The sequence below is a fragment of the Engystomops pustulosus genome, chromosome 5, assembly GCF_040894005.1.
Source record: "Engystomops pustulosus chromosome 5, aEngPut4.maternal, whole genome shotgun sequence".
Lineage (NCBI taxonomy): Eukaryota > Metazoa > Chordata > Amphibia > Anura > Leptodactylidae > Engystomops > Engystomops pustulosus.
Genome location: NC_092415.1, coordinates 149,381,629 through 149,399,781, shown reverse-complemented (window position 1 = coordinate 149,399,781; position 18,153 = coordinate 149,381,629). Strand labels below are relative to the sequence as shown.

General features: G+C 37.4%; 1 protein-coding gene and 1 long non-coding RNA gene across 2 annotated transcripts in view; one reads left to right on the top strand and one right to left on the bottom strand.

The window, feature by feature from the left end:
• The window catches only part of CNTNAP2 (contactin associated protein 2), a 1,040,519-nt gene that overhangs the window by 928,238 nt on the left and 94,128 nt on the right, over window positions 1-18,153 (bottom strand). The gene's annotated exons all lie outside the window — the stretch shown is intronic.
• The window catches only part of LOC140134208 (uncharacterized), a 57,714-nt gene continuing 39,761 nt past the window's right edge, over window positions 201-18,153 (top strand). The window contains exons 1-2 of the long non-coding RNA XR_011856125.1: window positions 201-296; window positions 4,544-4,602. This is a non-coding gene — a long non-coding RNA (uncharacterized lncRNA). The remainder of the gene's footprint in view (window positions 297-4,543; window positions 4,603-18,153) is intronic.

Genomic DNA, 18,153 nt, shown 5'->3' with positions numbered 1-18,153 from the left:
TACATTTCTAATCATGACAATAACAACTATAAATGCATTTTAATGGCAAAAGTAGCAGAACTGAGGCAGTCACTACAGTGTTTGTTAACTGCAAATGTAAGATAACTAAGTTGGTGACATCAAGCTGTACATAACCTTATAACCCAGCGTCAGCATGGGATTATGAGGGATCGGTCGTGTCAGACTAATCTGATTGGATTCTATGAGGAAGTAAGTTCCAGACTGGATCTGGGGAAGGCTGTGGATGTTGTATATCTGGACTTTTCAAAGGCATTTGACACAGTGCTGCATAAAAGGTTGGTATATAAAATGAGACTAAGTAATTGGCTTAGTGATAGAAAACAGTTTGTTATCATCAATGTCATTACCAGTGAAGTGCCACAGCGGGCAGTATTGGGGCCACTTCTTTTAAATATTTTTATTAATGACCTTGTAGTGGGTTTACACAGTCAAGTTTCAATATTATACGATATAACCTTGGATGGGGGGAGCAGGAGTACCAACTCCAAAACCCCAATATCATGCAGCAAGGCTCCCCTTGAGAAAGCCAGTTGACGAAACACGTGTCAGGGCTGCACAGTGCACACCGCTTATCCCGGTATGGTAACGACCTTTAGTACTCACTGAGACTGCTTATTCTAAAGCTGAGGCTTGTATTCTACTGCTCTTTGGTCTAAATGACTTTATTATGGATCCCATACTGAGTTTTCTTTTCCTTGATATCATGCTTTTCTATTATGTGGCCATGCATTGTTTTTAACCAAATGTTCCCACTGTATAACTACCCTTTCTTGTATGTTTATGATTATATTTCTGTGAAGAAATTAATTAAAAAAATCTATTTGATTCATAAAAAGTGTTTATGAATATAGTGACCATTATTATTGTTTGGATTTGAGGCTTTGCTTTATTTTGGTTTTATGTCAATGTCCGTTAATTCTCATTCTTAGGGATTGAATTGTTCGGCCAACGTATTGTTGGCCGCATGAACAGTCCACAAGGTATATAACAAAGTTGGAGGAACAAGTGAGAGTACCTTTAATTTTAAATATTTCCCCCGTTTTTTTGGACATGAAGTTCTTGGCACCATTATTAATAATATTGCAACACATGTATAATTTGTGCCTACATTTATTAACCATAAGGGTGTCTGTGTTGCGAGGATGGGTGTCCTTTTTAGTTTTCAGTTTTTTAGTTTTAAGTTTCAATATTAGCAGATGATACTAAGCTGTGTAAAGTAATTAATACTCAGGTCGATAGTTTAGCATTACAAAGAGATTTGTGGAAGCTTGAGGAGTGAGCAGAGACATGGTTGATGAGGTTTAATGTAGATAAATGTAAAGTTATGCACTTGGGTCATGGAAAAAAAAAGTATAATTATCTTCTAAACAGTCAATTACTAGTGAAATAGAGCAACCAATCACAGTCGTCATTTAAGAATCAACTACGGTAACATATTACAAAACTCTATCTAACCTTTCCTTTGTATCAGTTCTGAAACCTTTGTAAAGCCATATGCAAAATTGAACTATTTATTTTTATATTTATTTATTGTGATATCATCAAAGATTTTGATTCATGATTTAGTGCAAGAAGAATACTACAATAATCACAAGAAATCAATGAATCTCAGAAATTAATTAATTCCTTCACTACCCTAGACATCCATGGATCCTTTCCATTACCTTTTTAAAACTCTAGACAACCAGCAATGCTTATATCTTAAAATTAAATTTGCAAGACTTCCAGGCATACTGGTGAAGACAATTTTACTAGCATGCAGTACATCACCAGTGTCAGTACATTTACTAACTAATCAAATTAGAATATATTAGAATGTATTAACCATTTTATGCCCTACAATAAATAGATTCACTTTTCTCTAATTTGCTATAGATTTTCCCCATTTCCAATTAACAGGGTGCACTATTAAATTGAGTCAAATTGCTCCTTCTTTGGTAATGACACAGACTGCACTAAAGGAATCACGGTGTGAAGCTGAATACTTCTTTCGACATACCTATGTCGAAAAAATGTATAATAACCACAGGGCTAGGTGCCTTGCTTTAAGTATGCCATGCATCATAGTCTTATCTTTCAATAAAGCTAACAGAACCAACCTTTGGAACAAAATCCTGAGAATCTGTAAAAACTGTCAATACGACAACTTCCATCACATTGAGGATTGGTTTTACAATTTCATATCCATTCCTATATAATGCAGGTACAGTAAAATGTCTCTGCTGGAGTGAACCTCTGTTGGTTCCCGTGGATTATATATAATCTATCCTAGTCATTCATCTCTGGTGTGTACTGCTATCCAGTGGTATTGATCATGAGCAGCAGGCCTTTTCTTTACCTCACTCTTCCAATCAATAAGTCAGCAGTAAAGAGATTTGTCCTGTTCATTTGTTGCCATGATGTATTTATAAGTGATACTACAGATGTAGTGAATGTTACTGTACTCGCTCACATAATCGCCCCAATCATTTGTATCATGGGCTCATTTTCCACTTTGTCAATGGAAATGTTGTTGCAAATGTCAACAGCCATGTATTTCTCATGCAGTGTTGAGGTAGGGAGACCAGTAGATGCACTGTGTATTTATTAAGTTAAGAAAATACTTTTGGAAAAAACTACAATTATTTCCATTTGAAAATAAAATCCCAGGGAAACATCATACTGTTAAAATATACTTCAATTTGACGCAACATTGACTTAATTAAGTAAAAAGTATTTTCAATATGGAACTCTGGGTGACATAATTAAGACCTTAAATATGCCTTATATTCAACATTAAAACATTTCACTAATATGCCAATAAATACGCAAAATATGCTAATAAAATGCACATCTGCTACCATATTTAGCAGTGACATTAGGCATCTTAAAAGTAAAAATTAAGTTTTGGAAATTCCTCAAGGAAACCCATTACTTTTGCTCATTAATATTATGCATGATATTATAGTGACAACATTTGGATTCATGATCACCATCTCTATAAGTATCCACATACAAGGATACAAGAGTGAGTCATCCAATAGCAGATCATTCAACCCTATTTACATTACATGAAGGAAGTGTTAATAATTATTTGGTTTCAGTGTCAAAATGGTAATAGAGGGGATATATATCAAATGCATGGTACACCAGCGCTTGATATTCCCTTTGCCTCTCCACAATGGATACATACCCGGCCTCATTATATATTCAGCAGTTGCTATTCTACAGCACCCTTCATTCCCCTCTATGTGTATATGTAGAAAACTGGCAAGGAAGCATATATAAAAAACTCCATTGCGCTTCCATAGCATGAGAGAATTTTAGTAATTAATTCTGCTCCGATTTTCTAATAAAGATACCATATATACTTGTGTATAAGCCGAGTTTTTCAGCACAAAAAGTGCTGAAATGGCCCCTTGGCTTCCGTGCCGTCTTCTGTCTTCAGCTGTCAAGCACGTTTCAGCTGTCAAGATGAAGGCTTGAAAGCCCCAGATGAAGGCTTGACAGCTGAAATGTGCGTCGGGGTCAGCTTGGGGCTCATTTGCACTATGGGGGAGGATAGTCTGACTTTGTGACATAAAAGCTCATTTTATATATGTATCCGAATAATTTTTCTCTTATATCTCTGGTGTGGACAAGCTCCCATAGTAGGTTTTTGTCACATATCTCCTACCGGTACTTACATGATACTTTATGCCATCATTAATATCATGATGTTTGAATGTTGCCACTGTGCAAAATACTATATATAGTCCCAACCCATGCTGTCTAGTGCCGGGGTATATCTTCCCTGGGCACAGTTGTCCATCAACTTGTATATACATGTTCTTATGTTTTTAAAGAAAAATTTCTACAATAAAAATTATTAATATTGGATCATACTGTTTGTGGAACTCTCTCTTTTTTGGTCTAAAAATTAAATACTGGAGGCAGCTAACTTTGGTACACTGTTTGATTTTGCACCTAAAAATTCTCAAACTACAAAAAGTCGCACAAATAAAAGAAAGCAATAGGAGTGATACATGTCCCCCATAGACTATACTTGCGCATACATGATATAACCATCCACATATTTGCAGTATGTTGTATTTACCCAGAAGCTGAATAAAGTTGGAAAGTCTTTGAGGGTTATTAATCACTGGTTTTGTCTGGCTTCTTTGGCATAGAAGTTTTTTGGGACACAAAAGAGTCACACAGGACTATTTCCACAGCTTCATTAATCTAGTATAAACAAAGAACAAGTGCTAGTGCATTGCTGTGCAATACTGTGTAAAGCCAGAATCATGACTTGGGACTTTTTTTTAAAAAAAGTCATGAAAAAAGTCATAGTCACTCCAGTACCCTGCTGGTGTATGTACTGAGACTTTTTATGCATTTTATAATAAAAAAAAAAAAATCCCAGACGCAACAAGAGCATAAGAGCATTTATTACAAGGGCAAAGCCAATGGTGGGGCAGTGAAGCTCTAAAAACAGACATAAGGAGCCTTCCAAGTGATTCATAACCCCCTCTGTATCTGTCTTATGTTTTTCTGTATACAGATGCTGGCTGAAGCAAGGCCTGTGCGCATTGGAGGGGGTCCTCAAACATCAGTACACTGGTATTTTACATATATGTCATTGTTTTTATAAGAACAGATGTGTCAAAATTGGGTATTGGGAAAAACATGCTATGCTTACCCTTCTGGGACGCTGCACCTCTCGAATTTACTGTATAAAGAGGTGACACAGTTTTGGCAGCCACACACTCACTACAGCAGCAGTTTTAGGCTGTTGCAGGCTGCAGTTGGTGCACTGCAGATGAAATGATGTTACTATTGAGGCTCAGTATGCAAATAGAGGAGGGGGGTGATGCACAGTCATACATTGAACCAGAGAGCCTCAGAAAGATGACGATAGCGCGTTTTATATTTTTATACCTCCCTGTCACTGTAAACTTCTGATCCCACTTTTAATGATGTTATCCACAAAACTATTTGTAGTTGAAGCTTTCTTAATCTTCAATGTTGAAAGCAAAGATTAGAAAAAAAAACAAACATTGTCACATTTTCAATTGACTCCATATGTGACAAATATCTCTGTTTTCCTGCTGATGTTCTTTAAAGATTCAATTGCATTTGTGGCATTTTCTGTCAACTCATTAAGTGGTGGAAATGCCCCTCCTAGACATGATTGCCTAATTAGACATGCTGTCTTCGTACAATAGGGAAAATGATGCAAGTACTTCAAAGTGAAGTGCAAATTGAAAGAATGAAGCATTGAATTAATCTGCTTAAAATAGACTTCATCTTTGTGATAAAGGTATCTTTATAGTGAAACTTTTCAAGATTTTCTAGCGTTAACTGCAGTTAGAAAACTGGAAATAGGAAGTAAAATGCAGTAATTTTATATTACAACTCTACAAAATAAGAACTTGTATGATTGCATCTTTAGGCTAATAGCAGCACTATAAAGTATTGGATGTGTTATTATTCTCAGCAATCGCTTATATAAAGTTACTTTAAATTACAAAAAAATACAGTTTTGTGGCCTAAGTCAGTATTTTTTAACTCAATCTGCCCCAACAAGACATACTATATTTTGATATTTTCTTGAAAATTGCAGATTTGCTATCAGAAAACCAGCACTCCCGCATGCTCTAAGTTAAGGGTTTATGAAGGGTAATTGAGTTGGGAATTATAAAGACAAGAGCAGGGGCGCTCAAAGGGTAATACAGTTTTACAAAATTATCTGGAGTGCAGGCTGAAAATATTCCCACTTTATAGAGTTATGCTTGCTACAGGTATAACTCTGTTAGTACATGATTGGAGGCCATTCCATAGTATGAGCACCCAGTGTGGTCACCATTCGTTGTGTATGTGAGTATGGGAATTTGTGGAAGATGAAACCCAGAAATAGAAATTAACATAGAACTTTTTTTATATGGTTCAATAGTATGTCTCACAAACATAGACATGTTTCAGGGTCAAAGTACCCATTTTTCGAGAAATCAGTGACTCTGCCGTGAGCCGCGACTCCTGCTCCCTCGGTGAAGCAGTGCAGATACACCCACCAGCCAGCACTGGATTGAGAAGTATACACACGATTTCATAAACATCTTTGTTCTAAAATGCCTTTTGTTGCTCTACTATTTTCTTGAAGTTGCTGATAATACTAACAATAGCATTTAATGTTATTCTTAATTTTACCTATATATCTTATGCCCGATGATAATTAGTCATTTGTAATGTTTTACTTTTCTAATTATTGTTCAATAAATGCTGGTAGGGCATGTAAAAGAGATGGTAAGGGTTATAATATTCCTATCTTCAAATTTATTTGTTTTTATGAGTTTCACTGCATACCCATAAGGCGGTTAGTTACCATATGTGGATGGGTTAATCATAACAGATTTTTACTCTACATGTTCACATTATACCTTACTTGTAGCAAAAGAATTTGTGGCTTCCAAAGATGATAAATTATATTAATTATACTATATTCCTATTACATAGTAAATCTATAAATCAACATTTACTTTATCAATCTTTGAACCTTTTAGTCCACGTGCGTTTTACCAATGTCCAACAATAGCACTAGGGAACACTTTTCAGTTGTGTTGGAAATGATGATTTCAGAACTGCAGTTGGTTTTCTTCTATCATGGTGAGTTTTTTTCTCCACAGCTTGTGTTAATGCAACCTCTCTAGGTCAAATCGAGCTTGGATCGAATACTTGGTCATTAATTTTTTAGGGGGTGGACACAAACCTTGGTTGAAGTCAGTGATAAGCAAGGGAATTGATTCCACCTAGATTTGAAGGTCAAGCACGGTAACAGGATTGCTTGGATGTACATACAGTATGATGGCTAACTATTGCTGGAGCACAGATTGAACACTGCATGAAAAGTTATAGCCCCATCTCTTACCTTAATATGTATATTTGGTAGCCAAACCTTACTGATTGTACAGAATTTGACCTACAGTAACAATGTAGAACCATTTTATGAATAAATAATTTTTAATTATTTTTGGGACAAAGGAATGGTCTACTCTGCACTACAAAGTTGAAGTAACTCAAAAAAAATTGTGTTCCACATTGTAATCAAAGATTTCTATTTTAACTAACATCTATCATTGTCATATAGGCAGGGTATAAACTGTATAGCAACAAATCACAAAAAAATTCCTATAATATTGTGCGTGAGGTACATGAGCATGGCGCTCCTGTTGAGAACTAATACATATTTCACCATATACAAGGCAGATATTGTGAAGGGCCACTGCACCTATGTCAGTTAATTACACTGACATGTAATTAAATAAGAAATAGGATTTTACCAGCTGGCACTTCACTTTGATGTTTCTGTGTTATATCTCTGGTAAGTTTTAGATTAGTTCTTATCCTCACATAAAGCTACTACGATTACTTGAACTTAAGGTGAGATGTTAAAATTCTACTTTAGTTGCTGGTACACTGTGATCATTTTAATGAAGCACCGAGCATGTGATATTTTAATGAATCTTTCAGCAGACACTGACTATTAGATACAGAACTCTCTGCTATCTGCAGCCTACATTACAAATGTTCTCTGTCTTTAGGGAATTTCATTAACTGTTCTACTGCAAACGGTATTAAGAACTTTACCAGAATTAGAATTATTTGTGTTTTTTTATCCTAGCCCATACAACCCTTTATCAAAATTTAATTTGATAACTTGTGTCAAACGTTCTGTAAACAGCAACACAATATGAATAATATTTTCTAGCTTAAATCACTTGGTAAAACATCCTCTTCATTGGCTTCTATCCAAAACTAAATTCATAGCAATACTAAAAAAAAGTGTATATTTATATATGTTTACAATCATAGCAGAAAGAATCGGGGTATTCTAATAATTATTCCTAAATAAATGGTTTACGCTAAACATGCATTGAAATGTTTGTTCATTTTAACTCATTGTAATAGTTGTAACTGAGATGAGTGTAACATTCTGTATGAGTTCTTTACTTTATCCTCTATTTCCTAACATATTCAATTTAGGCTACATTCAGATGTACGTAGCAGAATGTGTGCTTACCCGACAGTAGCCCTGATGAGCATTCCTTGGTACACTGGAGAGGAGGAGGGACAAGCACCTCAAATAATATGTGTATGGTATATACAGTGCCAGTGGCACAGTACCGCCACTGGGTCACCATAGGTGTCTATGTGGGCGTATATCCAGCTGCAAGTTTGCGTTTCCACAATGGCTGTCTGAATGAGGCCTTAAATGTATACAAAAATATTATAACTAAGACTATTGACAAGCAATAGTAAGCTAAATTGTTGAATTAAAAAAGTGAAACTCAATCTCCCAATGCTAAATTTTCAACACTTACTAGATGCCTTCTTGTACCTGCTTAATAGACTTATTTCACCATCTTATTAAACAAAGAACATTCTTTTGCCCTGAAAGCTCCCCCTGCTCCATAAATAACTTATTATTGACCACTTTAAAATACCAGAATACAGGAAACCAAATACCAATTTGGGCTTCAGTTAAAAAAATATGGCTGGCTTATGGTCCAATGTAATTATTAGTGTAATATTCGTTATGCCACTTCCACTATATGTTGTGATTCCTTTTGCTGACAAAATTTTATTGTTGTTCACTCCTGCCCATCCCTGCACTGGTAAACATATGCATACCCTATGGCAATATTTTATTTATTAGAAACCTTATAGGAAAAAATGTGTATTATAGTCTAGTCTAGTCTAAGGTCTAAAGAAGACCTTATCATATGTTCATTGATCCAACTATTGTTTTTACTGTCCCTTGCTTCTATATATATATAAGCAAATATGGCTTACATGTGTTACTTAATGGGTGTTGGGAATACATTGTTGCTTGATACCCTTCTTTCTACTGACATCTGTTATCATATGCACGTTAGATGGTGGTGGTGGGGGGGGGTTGTCCCACTGAAATCTGCAGGTTGCATTAACATTTTTAGTATGTAAATTGTCAGCTTAACGTTAACATAAAGAGTTAAAAGGTATAGCTCATAATATTTTTTATGCATTTTTTATAAAATTCTGTAAATTCATAAAGAAAATGTAAGGTGTGGACATTGGAGAGCCATTTGTTGAACATGGCCCCATCTGGCAAAGTACAGAATGCAGTTGTTACCTGGAATGTTTCTTTATATTCTTAGAGAACATTGAACTGGTTATAAAGACTAACATTGAATTGCATAGATTGAATTCCAGCACTACTATTCTCCCTTATCTAAAGTCTTCCATTACATCCTATTCAATAAATGTTTGTCCTCTACAATCGTGTTGAAACTCTTAAACTCTCAATATCATGGCACTTCAATTAGAGAGAGAATGATGCAAAGCCCTGCTACTTTTTATGTTTGCCATCTGTGCTTGCCATCAAAATATTTGAGAAAACATCAATTTAGACTTCATAAGAACCAAGGTTTTTTTATACACAAGAGGGCAACTAAATAATGTGAGGCACAGCTGCCAACAGAGCTAGTTGGCGCTGTCATCAATTACATGCCAGTGTTTATCATTTGTCTAATCTCAGCATCAGTCTATAGTGGCCAAGGCTTGATTTGCATGTGTACATGATGTTTTGAACTGTAAAAATCTCTTTCAACTATGTGTCTGGGAGATCTAAAAAATATTGTAACAGGTATAACAAATGTTGGATCCCATCCATTAATAATGAAACCAAAGAACTGAGGGAGACACATGGCAGCTCTGTTCTGCGTGGCAATTCCAACATAGATTGAGCACGGCAGAATTAATTTCCTATCACCAAACGTCACCCACCACTGAGCAGGAGATTCATCATAAACCTGACTTGGTTGATGATGGAATAGGGAGATAATTTGCAGTAGAAGGTAAACAGGCATGCTGCCAAGGCTATATAAAATGATATTAGAGGACAATAAAACAACAATCAGATTCCTTAGCAGAAAGTGAGAGTAACATTTGTCATATGCATCTATTGTTTTCTTCCATAAAGCTTCAGTCCATTATAAGAAAGAGTAAAAGGTTTTTGGCTGCTTTATTATACTTGTCTTTGTGTAATTATGGGCCCAATCATTTAAAAGAAGACAAATGACACTTCTTGACTCATACAAACCTGTCTAATTGTCAAGCTACTGGAACAAGCAATATAAGCACCTGTGTTCATTTTTATGCCAATTTTCCTACTCATACAGAGGGTTTCAGGATTTTTTTTCTGTGAATTTTTAATGACAGATTTGAGGGCTTCAGTTCAAAGTGATTTTAAGAATTGCTAAAAAGATGGTGCAGCTCTCTTTTCATGTGAATAGCATGGGTTTGTGTAGCACAGATGTGGTCTATTGAATAGTGAGCTATTGTTTTATTACACTTCATATAGTTCCTTGTCACAATAATCAAACCATAAATGGGGAAAGTGGAGATAACTTGTATTAATGGTAGGAAATAAAAAACACAGGTGATACTGCCAGCAATGAGCAATGAGATGAGGGAAACCAAATGATTGACTATAATCTTACATTTTCATACCTTACAAATTCATAGCCTTTCCTGATTTTATTCTTGGCAGTTGCAATTTACTACCACTAAAAAGTATTCTTTCCATAAGTATTATACAATATTCATTACACATACAAAGCTCTATTTATTCAAAATATTTTTTTAATGTAATAATTATTTGGACATATCTTTTATATTTATTCTCCAAAATTCATGCTAATCTTCAGATGCTGGTGTAACGCTCAAACCATGGAGGTTGTAGCATCCATCAGGTGGAAACATCTACATTACTCTTGCCTTTACAAACAAGGTGAGCACATTTACTCTTATGTACCTCAGTATCTCCTACAAGCTGTTTTCTGTGCCACTGGGCACCATTTGCTTTTGTGCATCCACAGAAATATTCCTCAAAATGAACCTTCCTTTCTTTCATTAGATCCAAATTTGAACATCCTTTTAATAGTGTGCACATTGCCAAAGAGTTTCTACAGTAAAACTGTCTTTTCTAGAAAAACAGATTAGTTAGATTTAAGTTCACCTTTCTGTATGCAAAGCTGTGTCCATAGTCCCATGGGAGTGGCCAATGAGGAGTGATGTCCTCTCAACCTATGGAAACCACTCCATGATGTATCAATTCAAATTTAAAAAAAAAAAACATGTGCCCCATACCTCCCCTCCCCCGTTACTTCTCTCTCAGGACATCATACATGTGTGGCCCACTCCTCACTAACCACTCCCATGGGACTAGGGACACAGTTTTGTGAAAAGAAAGGTAAACTTTGATATAAATTCTCGTTTTTTTTTTAAAAAGACAGTTTTACTATAAAAGTTTTTTGGCAATGTGTACACTATTCTCTATGGGGACATAGCCAAAAAAGGGATCCTGATGACAGATACCCTTTAAGTGTTATTTTTTCTTCAAATATTATGTTTTATTAGTTTGTATTCAAATCTGAATTAGAAGCCTATGTCACAGTCTATGTCAGGAAAAATATTTATGTTATTTAATTTTGTCCAGTAAAATGATGGAAAGTGATCCAATGACCCTCTATGACCAATGGGGTCTGTGGGGCTCCATTAGTGTCTGTAATATGATCAATGTGGCAGTTTTGTTTACTGCTGGTTTTCAATGGAAAACATATTTTGTGGACTTCTTTTATCATGTTACTTTTCATTTTTTACTGTTGGTCAATCCCAATTTACTGGAAACTTCTATGACTTTTATAGATTTTCTTTTGCTTAGTAATTAGATACAGTCACAAACATATTATTAGATTTTTAAGTCTTGTCCTTATAGCAATTCCATAATCTATACCAGTTATGGAAATTGTTGAAGATGACATAAATATGTTCTATGATTATATAGGATGTTGTTGTACAATACAATTACAATAATGGAGACAACCTATAAATGAACATTCGTTTACCGGAAATTAGCGGAAGGATTTAATGTGATTAGGTTCTGCAACATGGACGAGGATCTTTATCTACCAAGGCAGTAACAAGTAGATACTGTTACTCTTTAAAATATAGTTTATTCTCTATTAATTCCTTAAGTCTAGTTTTCCTTCCATTTTTAGATCTTGCTCTCAGATGCTTGGACGCTCTCAGCTGTCGAGATGCACTTGGTAGGAACCTAAGAAAAGGTTTTCCCATCTCTTTTCAAAGCTGCCAACAATATTGATTGTACTGCTTGAGGGCTAAATGACAGGAATTGAAGTGACCGATCACAGCTATCTTCTATGAGGTACTCACAGCTATTGTAATATATGTGTAAGTTACTTCTCAGGAACTCCCACACTGCTTTCTCATTATTTACTTACTGTTAACATTTTTTTTTCTGATATGTGTCCATTTCATAAGAGTTATTTGTCTTAGATATTACATTTACCACTTTGCTTGCCTAAAGCCCTAAGTAATGAGCATAACCTGTCTACTACTAATAGTATACGTGAGAAAGCGTAAGTAGAAGTAACATTCTACATATTCTATGAAACCATTCATCATACATATATGAAATTAACTATGTGGCACAATCTTAACTGTGGTTAAATATCAAGCCATCATATAATCAGTTGTAGTTAAATAACTTGAGAATAAAATGTTTGCATTTCCATTGTACATTTTTAAAGCTTGAATTTTTTTTTATTTGCATACAAAATTTTAGTGTATACTACACTTTTGACACCCCTGTTCATATGGTCACCTGATATTTAACCACAGTTAAGATTGCTCCAGATAGCTAAAGGGGGTTGTCCAACATTAATAAAAACTTTACTGGTGGGCTAGGGGGTTGTGAAAAAAAATAAACCTATACTTTCTGCGGTGCTCCCGGGGTCCCGTGTCACCATCTGTCGCTGCTGTTTGTTTACCGGGCATGGCAACCCTGCTTGAACAACGCTGCCATTCTGGCAACAGTCCCTTTGTCTGAGCGCTGTAATAGGTGCTGGTGCAGGAGGTAAGTGAGCTTCCAGGCCAGCATAAGATGTCAGAGCAGAGCTGCCATGCAAAAGAAAAAATTTGATGATCCAGCCAACACCGATGGTCTTTCAAACTTTTATTGTGTCATCTTCATTTATCCACAGTGTCATTCCTTTAATCCATAATTTCTACGCGTTTCAAACAGACTGGCCGTTCTTAATCATAACTATTCCATGATTATTCCACTGCCACAGCACTGACATACTGCGGCTTGAGACACCAAGGGAGGGAAGTACCGGTTTATTTCTTTTCCTAGCCAGTCCCCTCCACAGCCCACCAGTAAAGTTTTTATTTATGTTGAACAACCCCTTCAATGGTATATATTTTGGGTGTGTCTTTTAAAATAAAGCCTTTATTAGGGAGAAAACTACTGGTGACCAGAAACTTTTAGAGAATGCACTGACAATGGACACCTATGAGTATGGCATGAAAAAGTGTTTTGGATTAGTAGTTTTTTAGTGATGTGCAGCTTTTATGTGATCAAATATTTTATTCCTTTTATCTACATGTTGATAAGTTTGATTAAAAACAAAAAATGAACTAATAAAATTCCCAGCACTTCATCACTTCTTTTCAATTGATTATTTATTTTTCTAATTTGTCTTAAATAACATTTAAAACAGAGAAGTATATAAAGAAATTATCTTAATTGGGGAGATTTATCTCACACTGGCGGTTAGGTCTCCTGATGTATCCATCGGGGCGGCTGCACAACGTATATTTCTAGGCAGGTTCTACATGGCGATGAGATATTCCGCAGTGTGCAAACTTTCTCTTGTGAGCAGAAACGCCTTGCTAAGACCTACTCTGCCATTTACCATGCCTCCTTCACTCTCCTCCATGCCCATTTTGTGTGGAGCTGGCATAAAGGAGATTATAATTGCAATGCCTACTTGCATGATTATAAGTTGCAAATCTATGTTAAAACATGTTATGCCTCTAAAGTCACACAGTATCCTTTATTGGCAAATCAAAATCTCAACTTGACAGATGACAAAAAAAAAGTTGCCAAAGTTAGTACAAGAAACCTGTCAATGTGGTGTCTATTTGATCTCTAACCAAAACAGGATCAAATTGCTTCTATAGAATTTGTACAAAGATGTCTGTTTTATGGTCATGCAAGAAATTCTGCAAAATGCCAATACTTTGAAATATCACATCCATCGCTATTCTGGTGTTGCTTTAGTGTAGTATGCAAAGGGTGCCTAATTCATGAAATGTGGCACATGTTCTTCATGAATCTGGTACTGCTGTAGCAGAATGCACCAACTTTTTGGTGTGCAAGACAATTCTGTCAGACACTGCATGATAGATGTGTCGCACCAGAATGCCCCTTTCAGTGCAGAATTTTGTGTTGGGTATAGTGCAGCTGCGACACAAATGTGGTGCACACACTTAATAAATACATGTGCATGCAGTTTGCAATAAAAAGAATGTACAAGGTCAGTCAAAAAACTGGTGCAAGGGGGGGCGGAGCCTGACCGCGCTAAGAGCTGGACGCTTGAATCGGAGCTCCTGCTAAGCTAACCTAGCACCACGGATATATCGCGACTCCGACACCTCAAAATGGGGAAACCCAACAGAGAAAAGGGCCCAGAACGATTAGAGACCCCCAGAAGCAAGAGAAATCAGGGGGATCTAGAGAAATATCTAAGGAAGAAACTCACCACGCCGCCAGCCCGCCCGCGCAAGATGGCGCCGGATATTCCAACTGAGTCTGACTGCCAGGAAGAATCAGACGCTGACTCCACAGCAGAAGGAGAATCCGTCGCAGGGCAGACAGAAACATCACCGCTGTCGAAAGCTGTGCTTCAGAAGGTACTGGCGCAGGCATTAGCCCCGGTATTAAAAGAACTGGCCGACATTAAGGAGGAGGTGAGATCGGTGGGGAGACGGGTGGAAGCTCTGGAGAACAACCAGGCAGCCATCGTAGACTTTAGCTCTGCACTAGCTCACAGCTTCTCCACACAGGCGGATGGTCTGAACGCTGCAATATTGCAAATAGAAGACCAGGAGAATAGGAGCAGGAGGAAGAACGTCCGCATTAAAGGGTTAACAGAGGACATCACACATGATAAGCTCCCTGAGACGGCCATTAAGATTTTTGCGGGACTTCTCACAGAAGAAAGAGCCCAGAAGATCACTATTGAAAGGATCCATAGATCATTGAGACAGCCAACCAAACCAGAAGAACCACCTAGAGATATAGTATGTGGCCTGCTAAGCTACAGAGACACTGCGGAAATACTGAAAGCGGCTAGAGAGGCTAAGGAAATAGAATTTGAGGAATCTAAAATAGCCTTATTTCAAGACTTAGCCCCCTCCACCTTGTACAAAAGAAGATTGATGCGCCCACTGACAGATTACCTAAGGAGCCAGAAAATTTTATTTAGATGGCTGTTCCCGTTCGGTCTAAGTTTTACTTCTCAAGGCAAAAGATGTACCATCAAAACCCCAGCAGATCTACAAAGAGCATGGGATATACTGGATATTCAACCCATGGACATCTCATCATGGATGCCTGTAACAGAACAGCACCTAGATTTGCCTCCACTGCCAGTCATTGAGAAATGGTCGACAGTAATGAAAAGCAAATCTCCTAGAGCCAGAATGGGCAAATGAGGAACCGAAGACTTCAATGTAATCTAACCCTTCAAGAATTGCACTGTATGGTCAGGAAGGACACTCTCTACAACAAGCTCTGCAGAGACTAACTGACAAGCATGTATATGCAGGGCTTTCTCTCTCTTTGGCATTTTTACTTAATATGATGTCATTACTGTATATATATCTTCCTAAACATGGAATTCAGGACTTTACTTATACAACCCTCCCACCCCCCCCTGCTCCCTTTTCCCCTCCCCTCCCCCACCGAGTCTCCCCTTCCCCCCCACCCTCAACCCCCCCCCTCCCCCCCCACCCCACTTTTCCGCAATTCCACCTCTCCCTCTCCCTTCCCATCTAGCCATTAACACAGGCTAAATGAGTAAGGCAAAAGGTACACAATTTAGACCTGGTTTTACTAGAATGGAACGTCTATTACTATATAATTATACATTATATTGACCCTTATAATCCTCCCCCCCCCCTCCTCCTCACCTCCCTTCTTTTTAATAAGAACTACTCCCACAATGGGATGAGATGAGTCTTAATCCCTCAGATAAACATCATCTCTTAAACATTTGGATTAACCTTTTTCTCTTCAAACAGAAATGGAAAGTTGCACCACATTCCCCAGAGGCTAGAGGAGCCTCCATTATACATAAACACTAATGCCTAACCAGGGCATTTAGCAAGGTGACGTGGGGGCAGGTTAGCTGACCCGATCAGGCCCAAAGGAACCCTCACGAACAACACCTGGGTCTTATCCCAAAAGACCCACTTAAACACATAAGTGAAGCTCATCCTGTAGACAGGTTATTCTAATACAGGAAACAATGGATGAATATATCCATCATCAAAAAGTTAGATATAACAGGAAAGTTAACACACTGTTACTTGCATATTATGTTGTGCATTTATTGTTAAATTGCTCATTTTGTTATTTTTGTTTGTTCTTTACCATAGTACACTTGCTGCTCGCAGACCATCCGAATAGGCCTTGTCCAGCGTTTCCCGCACCACCAGACAAATGTCATCTATCAAAGTAACAACCTTTAATGTCAGAGGTATCAATACACCCAGGAAAAGGGCTCAGATCCTAACCCTATTACGAAACACCAAAGCAGATATTTGCTTTATCCAAGAAACCCACTTCAAATTGGGTGCAATTCCCAACTTCCCAAAATACAAATTTAATCAGTGTTTTCACAGCACATATGACAAAGCCGCTAGAGGCGCCAGCATTTTGATATCAAAATCAGTACCCTTTACGCACCACCTGACCTGGGCAGACCCAGAGGGAAGATGCGTCCTGATAAAAGGGAAAATAGGCACTACAATGACCACTTTAGTCTCTTTCTATGGCCCTAATAAAAAGCAAGCAATCTGGCTGCGGGAGACATTGGATAGGGTCAAAGACCTAGCAGAAGGGGTCATTATCATGGGAGGAGACATTAATTTAGCTTTGCAACCAAACCTGGACTGTTCCACAGGAATGTCGTCCCAATCCCAAAAAACACTAAGCACTGCATATAAAGCACTGAAAAATATCGATGTAGTAGACACGTGGAGGACATTACATCCTAACACCAGAGATTATTCCCACTATTCTGCTGTCCATCGGGTCTACCAACGATTAGATTATATTTTCTGCTCCACTTCTTATATTGAGAATGTTAAATCTGCGGAAATAGGGGCTTTAACACTGTCAGATCATGCTCCAGTATCAACGACAATCCAAATCATTGATCTCCCTAAAGGGAAAACGAATTGGCGTCTTAATGAGACACTACTGGACTCCCCAGACATTGTAGCTCGCTTTGCAGAGAGAATCAACACCTTTTTTGCAGAAAATAAACCCTTAGACACATCATACACCATTACGTGGGAAACCCACAAAGGGGTGATAGGTGGGGAACTGAGAGAGCTGGGGGCTCGACTTAAAAAACAAAGAATGGCAAAACTTAATGACTTACTACACCGCATATCAGCTTTAGAAATACTAAATAAAAGGTCCACAAGCCAGGCCTACACTGACCAACTATCTCACTTACGAAATGAGCTACTAGATCACTTAAATATAAAAGCTGCAAAACAATTTCAAAATGCTAAGTATAAGTATTACGCGCACGGGGATAAAGGGAATAAACAAATGTCCTTTTTACTCAAAAAGGAAAGAGATATCGCATTTGTAGCATCTATAACAACTCATACAGGAGACAAATCCACCAAAACAGGAAAAATTGCTGAAGCCTTCAGGGTCTTTTATCAGGATCTATATAATATAACAAATGGGGACAAATTTAATTCCTCAGAAGTTCAGAGACAGACGGCAGAGTTCCTACATAAATTGGCCTTACCCATGTTAGGAGAACAAGCACAAGCTAAACTTATAGCACCTATAAACACAGAGGAAATAGCGGACATCTTAAAAACATTGCCTCTGGGCAAAAGCCCAGGACCTGATGGATTACCAGCAGGCTACTACAAAAAGTTTTCTAAAGAACTAATCCCCCATCTAACTGACTGGGGCAACTCACTACTAACAGGAGGAACACTTCCACCACAAGC